This window comes from Alosa sapidissima, chromosome 17 (genome assembly GCF_018492685.1).
Source record: "Alosa sapidissima isolate fAloSap1 chromosome 17, fAloSap1.pri, whole genome shotgun sequence".
Taxonomy (NCBI): Eukaryota; Metazoa; Chordata; class Actinopteri; order Clupeiformes; family Clupeidae; genus Alosa; species Alosa sapidissima.
In genome coordinates this window covers 11,868,454-11,878,507 of record NC_055973.1, presented here as the reverse complement: position 1 = coordinate 11,878,507, position 10,054 = coordinate 11,868,454, and positions in this window count along the sequence as shown.

The following is a 10,054-nucleotide window of genomic DNA, read 5'->3' as shown; positions in this document are numbered from 1 at the left end:
TGGTGCAAAGGTTATTTTATACAGACTTCAATAGACCCATGAGAGTTAATTCATACAAAGAATGGCAGCATGCATAATGGCTGGGTACTAGAAGCTCAATGGCAATTCCTTAGATTCACGTTTGATTGACATACATACTTACATGAGGGTGTTTATAGAACCATGTAAACAGGAACATGCTCACAGATATAAACACACACACACACTGTAACATAAATCGCTGCTTTCCCCTCCCCCCCAGAGGCCTCAGCTGGTGACGAGCTTTCCGGTTCAGTACACACACCAACATCTGATGAGTCAAACTTCCCATTTCAGACTAATCACTTGACTGCACTAATTGCAAATGCAAATATGCAAATTTATATTAATTAATTACTCTGTTAATTAGTTCTCTGGTCTTTTTGGGCAATAAATCATTGTGCCGGAGAATGGAGAGAGAGAAGGCCCGACCCATTTCACATAAAACATTTAGTACACACACTTAAAAATAGACCCGTGAGTCTGGCCCTTACCTTCTTTCCGAAATAAAACAGAAACATTCAAATAATTTCTGCTCCTGCTAACTTAACGGTGACTAAAACCACCACTAAGGGCTATTCTGCTTTATGGGACTGTGCAGTGGGGAAACAAAAGACGACAAAGCGAGTCCCCGCTCTCGCCCGTGCAACAGACGCCGATTCTGCCAGTGATTTAATTAACACATTATCAACTTTTAAAGATGGGCCCACGCCTAATGCAAGCTGCAAATGAAGGCGCTGGCGTTCACACGTTGAGCGGCGCACACCCTCATTGAGCTCCACAGCTCTGCTAAAGAAGGTCTACTGAGAGACCCAGGCGACCGCAAGACACTGTCACCTGCCACACAGTCAGTTGATTTGGTCTGAACAGCGTCTTGATGTGGCTTTAGTTGCCTAAAAAAATAAGTGAATGTGAAATCTTCGATTTTAAACATTGACATTGTGTTGAATGTCTATATAACATAACACAACAGACGTATACACTTATGGTATTGCTTTGAAAGGGAATGATTAATATTCATCCAAACCAACCATAAATGCCTTTTGAGAAAATGCTCGCTCAATATCCTGTCTTGGAAAAAAAGCTTTGAAAATATATGAAAAATAAACACAAGCGTTGACACACAAAAGAACCCAGGTGTGAGTCTGCTAGAGCGTTAATGGTATGACAATATGGAGCGATGAATAATTTGCATGTTTTTAAAAATGTATAATGTTAATTTATGACTGGTTGGTGAATAATATCTGCAATGACAACTATTGCTTGATCACACTATAATACCCATTGATTCCCGTAACTATATCCCGGGAATATTTTCCACCCCCACTCAATTATTCTCTGCTGGTCTTAACTATTGACTTTCAGTAATGCTGTCAGGTTTTTCATCCACAAAGACTCTGTGCCCTTAATACTTCTTAAACTAAGTTCAGTCACCTTTCACCAGTCAAATTTATGGTGATCAGATTTGCAAATGAGTAGAGTTGTAGAGGTGTTTGTCAGTCTGGGGTGTTGATCTTCAGAAATGCTGCCTTTTTAATTGCTGGGCCACACTCTGCCAGTGCCTCCAACCTGGGACCGAGGAGGCTTGCGGAGAGGGACTCTGAGTGCCAGGAATGTTGATTGGAGAGTTGTTGATTTGAGAGCTGTGCCAGGTCTGTCAACTGGGAGTTTCGCTTTTTTGGGGTGTGTGTGTGTGTGTGTGTGTGTGTGTGTGTGTGTGTGTGTGTGTTTTCACAAGCCCTTTGGCTGTGGGCTCAACTGTGCTCTTTTAAGAGACTCTATTGAGGAGGGCCCGTATCTGATCATCACTGTCAGGTAATGCTCTGCTCTGGCTGTCTCATTGGGCATGGGAGTGTGTTGTTTGTACTATTTTTACTTGTGTGTGTATGTGTGTGTGTATGTGTATGTGTGTGTGTGTGTGTGTGTGTGTGTGTGTGTGAGTGAGTGAGTGAGTGAGTGAGTGAGTGAGAGAGAGAGAGAGAGAGAGAGAGTGAGTGTGATAGAGAGAGACAGAGGATTCTTTTAATGTGTTTGCAGATATGTGTTCTGTTGTGTTTGCAGGCACTGATGTGTGTGTTTGTGCGTGTGTACATAAATGTAATTTAGTGTATATATGTTTGCGTATCTGTATTTATTGTCTACAGGCGTTGGAATGTCTGTGTGTGTGAGTGTCTGAGTGTGTGTGTCTCGGCGTGTGTGCGTGTGTGCATTATAACAAATCTGGCAAACAGGACCACCCCTCCTGGTCCTTGAGGCATTGGTTGCGCCAGAGCTCTCCCTGGCTCTCCCTGGCCCTCCGTTCCCAGTCAGAATTTGGGAACCCTGCCCTCCTCGCTAGTTGGTGTTTTTCCTAAACGTTCTGGCATCAGACGGCAGGTTGGCACAGGAACCTGGAAGGTTCTGTGGGCTGTTTTGCTATTCATTAGATCAAGATAGTTTAGTTATGGCAATCCACATGATAATGTAAACTTAATGTTAAACAGTAAGGCCTACCCCAGAGGGTCTACTCCATAGTAGGGGTGGGGTGAAAAAAGCGATGCATCGATACTATTGTGATATTTCTGCTGATAATAGATCATCAATATTTTGACATTAAATAGCGATACATTTCTTTTAGACTGAAGACAGTACAATTTTAGTTTATTCACTCTATTCATCTGAGCACCACCTTCAATTATCTGGGGTTTACTCAATGCACTTTACTGTGTTGTTCCATCTCAGTCAAATGATGTGACACTGACACCACAGTACAGTGAATAAATACTCAGTCAGGCACATATATCACAATGTATTGTATATGATTGATTGTCTGCAATGTATTGTATTGCAGAATCACCATGTTGTGATACCATCGTTATTGTGGGAGCATTGCTGTCACGGCCAATATTGTGATAACGTTATAATATTGTGATAACGTTAGTATCATATTGTGATAATGTTAGTATCATATGATGAGTAACTCAGTAATTCCCACCCAATAAAAATCAGTCAGTGTGTCAGTGTGTGTGAGAATGATGAGTTAAGCTATATGTGCTTATGATTGATGACCAGTGGTAATATATCATGTCACAGCAATTTCCAGAACTCTTTATCTCTCTCTATATAACTCTATTGCTAGTAATTTGTCATTACAGGATATAGAATATTAACTCTTTTGCTAATAGTTATCTTGTAATACAGTATAATGTGAAAGGATCATGTGATGTGTGTCTTACTTTTGGGTCATTAATGACTAGGCAAGGTGGTGCAAAGAGTGACGCAAGTCTTCATATCGTACACCCAGTCAGTGGTGAATTTTTCGCTATGCACTCCACTTTTATTAAACCTTGCGCCCAGGGTGTGGCAATTATCAACATAAGGTGGTCTGGTGCATGATCCAAAAATCAGTATCTTACACCCTCTAAAAATCATTACACCTCTGACCAAGAAAAACCTGGTCTATAGCGAAAGGCGCATATAAAGCATAGCTGAAGACGCACTGTCACTGTCAAAATATAAGCAGCCCTTAGGAACCAGTTCCAAACAACTTTGGAATTAGGATTTACACTTAGGATTTTTATTCAGTCATTCGAACATTGGACACGCCTTAAATGTCTTTGCTAAAAAGACTTTACTCTGACCAGACGTTTCAGATACGGCCCTTAGTTGAATTACAGAATACAAAATTGGCTTTCTGGATATTTTCACCATGAGGCACAATAAGTAGGCTAAACAAATTGTGGGACAGACAAATTCTTAGTTCAGGTTAACAATAGCATGACCTCGACATCACTACACCATTTTAGTCACATTACTGGAATGTTTTCTCTCTCTCTCTCTCTCTCTCTGCTCAAGGCCCCAGCTGTTCTCCACAATGCCAATCCATCATCTGCCATCAAGAGATTTTCCAAGCTTATCTAATTGTAAAAACTGGAAAGGCCATCACAACAAATATTGCTTTGGAAGTGATCCTATTTTTCTCTTTTAAGCCGCCTATTCTTCACGACAAGGCATTCAGTTCCCTCACAGAAGAGCAAGGGACCTGGGGGCTATCGGCAGCTGACATGGGTGTGTACCTGTATGCCGTAACAATTAGCATCTCCATCGCCGTTAGCCTCTGACAACCAGGCATGGCTATGTTGACTGCATCTTCGCTCTCTGTCTCTCGGTCTGTGTGGAAGTGTCATGTGGAGCCAGAGGCGCTAATAGAAGTATTGCTGTCTAATAGACAAAGCTAATGACCCGAGTGAAAATGGAGGAGTTACGAGAGCGAGAGAGGGGTTCAACATGCAAATCACACATCTTGCTAGGCTGTAATCGCTGCTGAGACCCTCACTGTGAGCGAATGTGGGTATTTTTTCTCTCACACACACACACACACACACACACACACACACACAATGTTCACACTCAGTGTTAATCATTCTAGTAGTATTTACTCATGTCGTGACCACAGAGCTGAGCGAGTGGTCATGCGGAGGCTGTGTGAAAAAAAACATGATTCGTTTCTTGAACATATGAAAGGATGCATGTTGCATGGGATTAGTATAATAGGTGAGCAGGTAGGTTGGATTAGTACACACACACACACACACACACACACACACACTCACTGATGCAGTGTTGCAATCTCACCTGACCAGACCATCTGCTTGTAGTAATGGCTTTCTTAATGCAACTAATGTAACCTCTGCTGTTACTAGAGTGGAGAGATGTGTGCTGTTGGAGCATGTAGCTGGATGGTGGACCCACAGGAACCAGGACTAAATATCCTTCGTTTCTGCAGGCAGCTGTCCCCACTTAGGACATAATTTCATATTCTCCACATTTGTACACACACACACACACAGACACACACTTTCTCTCTACAGTTCAGTGGTGGGGAACAAGGCGCTGGCATGGCATTCCTTCCTATCCAAATCATTCTGTCCATCCATTGAGTGGCAAGGGTAGACTCTGGCCCTGGTGACATTGACGGCCACTTGATTTGAAAGTCAAATCGTTCAGCTTTAAGCGTTACACCACTGTTGTGGATTTTAATTGGAACTTGATTGTGCTGAAGGTGCTGTTCTCTTAATTGTTCCAAATATTTACTTAGCTTCATTATACTGTTTGGCAGAACTGGTTACCACAAAGCACTGCTGTTGTATGGTTAGCATTACAAACACTACCACTAGTAGTGACAGTCTCACAGCAGATTTTGTGTTACAGTTGAGTAGTTTGATTGTCCTCTGGTAGCACTGCAGCACTTACAGACTATACAGCACCATGTCAAAAACAAACCTTTCCCTTGCCACAAGCAATTATGTAAGATTCCCGTTGCCTGTTGTAGGTTTGTTATGGCCCGTACTGGCTCAGCGATCTCCTTTTCACAGCCAATCAGATTTCCCCATCTGGTCCTCCTGGTTGGGCCCTGCGTTAGTCATGGTCAGGGCCCTGTGGCCACCCGGCAGTGCTCGCTGGGGTCCATGTGTCCCTCCCACAGACAGCCTGTTGGCGCCGGTCGTCTGTGCTGGTGCCAGCGAGAGTAACGTCATGTTCAAGATGACAGGGAGAGCGCATGCTGTGCTAGCTATAGGCCTCTGCTACCGCCACCACCACCACTCATACCCATGTCCGTTCAACTGTGTCTCAAACAAGCTTGGTTGCCAAGCAAGAGTGAGTGCATGTTTTTTTTTTTAGATAAATGGAAAGCTATCAAAAGTAGTAAGGAATTAACTTTCAAATGCAGAGAATACCCAAGTCATTTTAACCACACTTCAAACAAATAAACCAAAAACACCACACATTGCTCTCAGTTTCATACATACAACATACAACAAGGTACATTCCGCCCTACCTTATTGGGACCTTTCAGAAAATCCCTGTAACATGATGGCAGAGACGTCAGGCTACAGATAATTCAAATGGGGCTCCCAAACTTTGAATGTAACATGCATGTCAAGTACTCCACTGGCACGAAAACAAACACCACTCTGTCAGCCTTTAACAGTTGGTTCTTTTTCATAAACTGGGACCTTTTTTCCTTTAAATGTTTGTATTGAGAGTCTTACCAATTTACAATATTTTAATAAAACATCAACAGGAGAAAAACAAAAACTTTGAATTAAAAAAGTACACATTCTGCAACTGGCAGAAACTCATATTAAAGTACCAGACTTATAATCAAGAGGGGATCGAAATGACAGGCTCACATTATGAAGAATCAGGGATGCATATTAATTAATTAGCGTAATAGAATAAATAAAATGCCAATATCATATGCATACACCTGGGGAAATCTTTGAATAATTAAAATCACTCACAATGTCCCTAAAATTCTCCCTTATTTGTTCTCCATCTTACAATGTAATCACTGCACAAATATGACACAAGAGCCATACTGAAAATAACTTCTGCATTGTTCTTGATACATTTTGGCATAGTCTATAGGCCTAAATAATATTTCCCCCTATGTTAATGTAACCATTGAATCTTATATTAGGTTTGGATAAACCTGTGTATTCTCCGTTGTTTCAACACTCCCTTCTCAGTGCAATAGGCTGTGGGTGGGAGTATGCCTAACACCTACTTTCATGGGGGCCAAATAGTGTGGAAGCCAAACTAATCGCAACAGATGTTGAGTGATTAAATTAGCATGGGCAGGCTGCTCACATATTCATGTCATGTGGAGAACGTATACCATTGTGAACAAATTTGGTTGGCGAATGCTGCCCATTGACTGAATCAGTTTTGATAAGGTGGAACCAGAGACGGTTGATAAAGCGTCTAAAGGATCTTTGGTGGAACATTTTAGATTAGATTCAACGTTGTCATTGTCAGAGTACAAGTACAAAGACAACAAAATGCAGTTTGCATCTAACCAGAAGTATAAGCAGAAAAGTATTAGACAGGTAGTGCATAGACAGGACAATAAATATAGTGCAGTGTAGACCGTAGTATACAGAAGGTGGTTAATAGTAGTATAAATTAAATATAAATATGTGCAGTGTATTAGCAGTTACCTTAAGAGCAGAATAAATCTGGCTATGTAATTGTCACGGGCTGCTACTTCACGTGACCCAAATGCAGGACAACACACAAAGAGATTCACCGACTTTACTTAGAGTGCAGCACAGGAACATTACAACAATGACACAGAAGGAACATAACAAAACTAGGGGTTTATATACACAGGGATTTAACAATGCTAACAAGGCACAAGTGGACAAGAAACAAGAGACAGGTGAACACAGGGCTGGAAATCATAATTAAACTAGCAGACTAATAATGAGGAACAGGTGAGGGGCGGAGACACAGGGAACTGAGACATGGCAAGACAAACAAAGGAGCACATGGCTGACAGGAACTAAAACACAGGGACAGGAAGTAAACACAGGAGCACATGGCACAGGAGGTAAACAAAGGAGGGACAGGGAACACAGGATAGTTACAGTACCCCCCTTTAAGGGCCGGATTCCAGACGGCCCAACAGAAAAAAAGGAGAAGTCCAAGCAGGGTGGGTGGAGGGGGCCAAAGGCAGGGGGTCAGGCGGGCGGCCGGGTGGACAGCCGGTCAGGGACAGCGGTTCAGGCGGGCGGCCGGGTGGACTGCCGGTCAGAGCCGGAGCCTGCATCGGAGCTGGATCAGGAGCCTGAGCTGGAGCAGGATCAGGTGCCGGAGTCGGGGCCAGATCAGGAGCAGGAGCCAGATCCGGAGCGGGAGCTGGAACTGGAGCCGGCGCAGGAGTCTGACTCGGGGCTGGAGAGGGAGCCGGAATCGGGATTGGAGCAGGGACTGGAGTCAGAGCTGGAGTCGAACTCAGGACTGGAGCCGGAGTTGAACTCGGGACTGGAGCAGGAGCTGGAGCCGGAGCTGAACTCGGGACTGGAGCTGGAGCCGGAGTCGAACTCGGGACTGGAGTGGGAGCTGGGACAGAGCATGGAAGTGTCACTGGAGGAGTGCACCGTGGGGCCGGCACCGGAGGACACAAGGCCCGGTAAGGCACCGAAACAGGGACAGAAAACCCAGAGGCAGAAATGGCCTCTGCGGTTTCAGGATCAGGATCAGAGAGGTGCTCAGGGAAACCTCCATGGTCTGCCGACCACTCCCCAGTGGACCAGTCGTCGTCGTTGTCTTCGGTGGATCAGACGTCCTCATCGTCCACCAAGAAATGCTCCCAAGGAACATTAGAATCGAAATTCAAAAACTGATAAATGCCCGCTGGGTCTATGTTTGGCTGTGTCATTCTGTCACGGGCTGACCCAAATGCAGGACAACACACAGCATAGATTCAACGACTTTACTTACAGTACAGAGTGCAGCACAGGAACATTACAACAATGACACAGAAGGAACATAACAAAACGAGGTGTTTATATACACAGGGATTTAACAAGGCTAACAAGGCACAAGTGGACAAGAAACAAGGTAAAACAAGAGACAGGTGAACACAGGGCTGGAAATCATAATTAAACTAGCAGACTAATAATGAGGAACAGGTGAGGGGCGGAGACACAGGGAACTGAGACATGGCAAAACAAGCAAAGGAGCACATGGCTGACAGGAACTAAAACATAGGGACAGGAAGTAAACACAGGAGCACATGGCACAGGAGGTAAACAAAGGAGGGACAGGGAACACAGGATCATCACCGTAATATGAACAATGTATGAACAACATGTACATATGTGCAATGTAGTAGCAGTAACATTATTATAGTAGTAATAATAATATAGATATATGCAGTGTAACAGAATATAAAATAAGAAAACAGCATAAATACGGATATTCAGAATGAAAAATGAAGACAGATATGTAGGCCTACAGAATGTACAGCTATGTGCAGTGTGGTAACAGCACCATTGTAGTGCAGAAACAGTAACATTACAAGAGTAGTAAGAAAAAGTGTATGTGTTGAATGTATGAAGTAAGTGTATGTGTTGATAAGTGTTGAATAGTATGAAGAGCAGTAAAAAATGGCTATTTGTAAGTGTAATTACAGTATGTACATTTGTGAATAAATAGATATTACACCATGGATGGGATAGGGTAGTGCAAATTTCCGGTGGGGGGGTCCGCCTCCTTGTTGTCCCTGTCAATGTTGCCAAGTCGTGGACACCTCAACAGGCACAGACAAGGAGGCATCGGGCAGGGGCGGTGGGGGGCTTAGTTGGTTGGTTGTCACCAGGGTGCAGAGCTAGAGTTCAGTAAGGTGACAGCCGCAGGAAAGAAGCTTCCTCTGAACCTGTTGGTTCGGGTGCGGAGAGACCTGTAACGCCTCCCAGAGGGGAGTGGGGTGAACAGTCTGTGGTTGGGGTAAGAACAGTCTTTGATGATGCTGCGCGCCTTACGCAAGCATCGCTTGCCCTGGATGGCCTCGATGCAGGGGAGTGAGGAACCGATGATGCGTTGGGCAGTTTTCTCCACCCTCTGCAGTGTTTTTCTGTCGTAGGCAGAGCAGTTGCCATACCAAACTGTGACACAGTTGGTGAGGATGATCTCGATGGTGCACCAGGATCTGAGGAGACAGGTGAACTTTCTTTACTCTCCTCAGAAAGAAGAGACGCTGGTGAGCCTTCTTGATCAGGGTAGAGGTGTTGATGGTCCAAGAGAGGTCCTCAGAGATGTGGATACCCAGAAACTTGAAGGTGGTGACACGCTCCACTTGAGTCCTGGTGATGAGAATGGGGGTGTGTGTGCGAGGTTTAGACTTCCTGAAGTCCACAATGAGCTCTTTGGTCTTGGTCTTTTTCTTGCGACATGTATCCATGTTCATTTCTGTTTTGTTTGGAAGATGAGGGTGACGATTGTCTGATTCAAGTTAATTTGTCATTCATGCACAGTCCCCCCCCCCCCCCCCCCCACACACACACATTTGACGTGTTTGGTAGAAGAATGCTGGGCGACTAGACAGGCTAGTAAGGAAAGCTGGCTCTGTCGTGGGAGCCAAACTGGAGTGCATCACTTTAATATCAGATAAAAGGACCCTGAGCAAACTGATCAACATCTTGGACAATGAATGTCATCAAAAGAGCAAAAGAGCTTGATCAGCTGGAGACTTCGCTCACTGCCATGC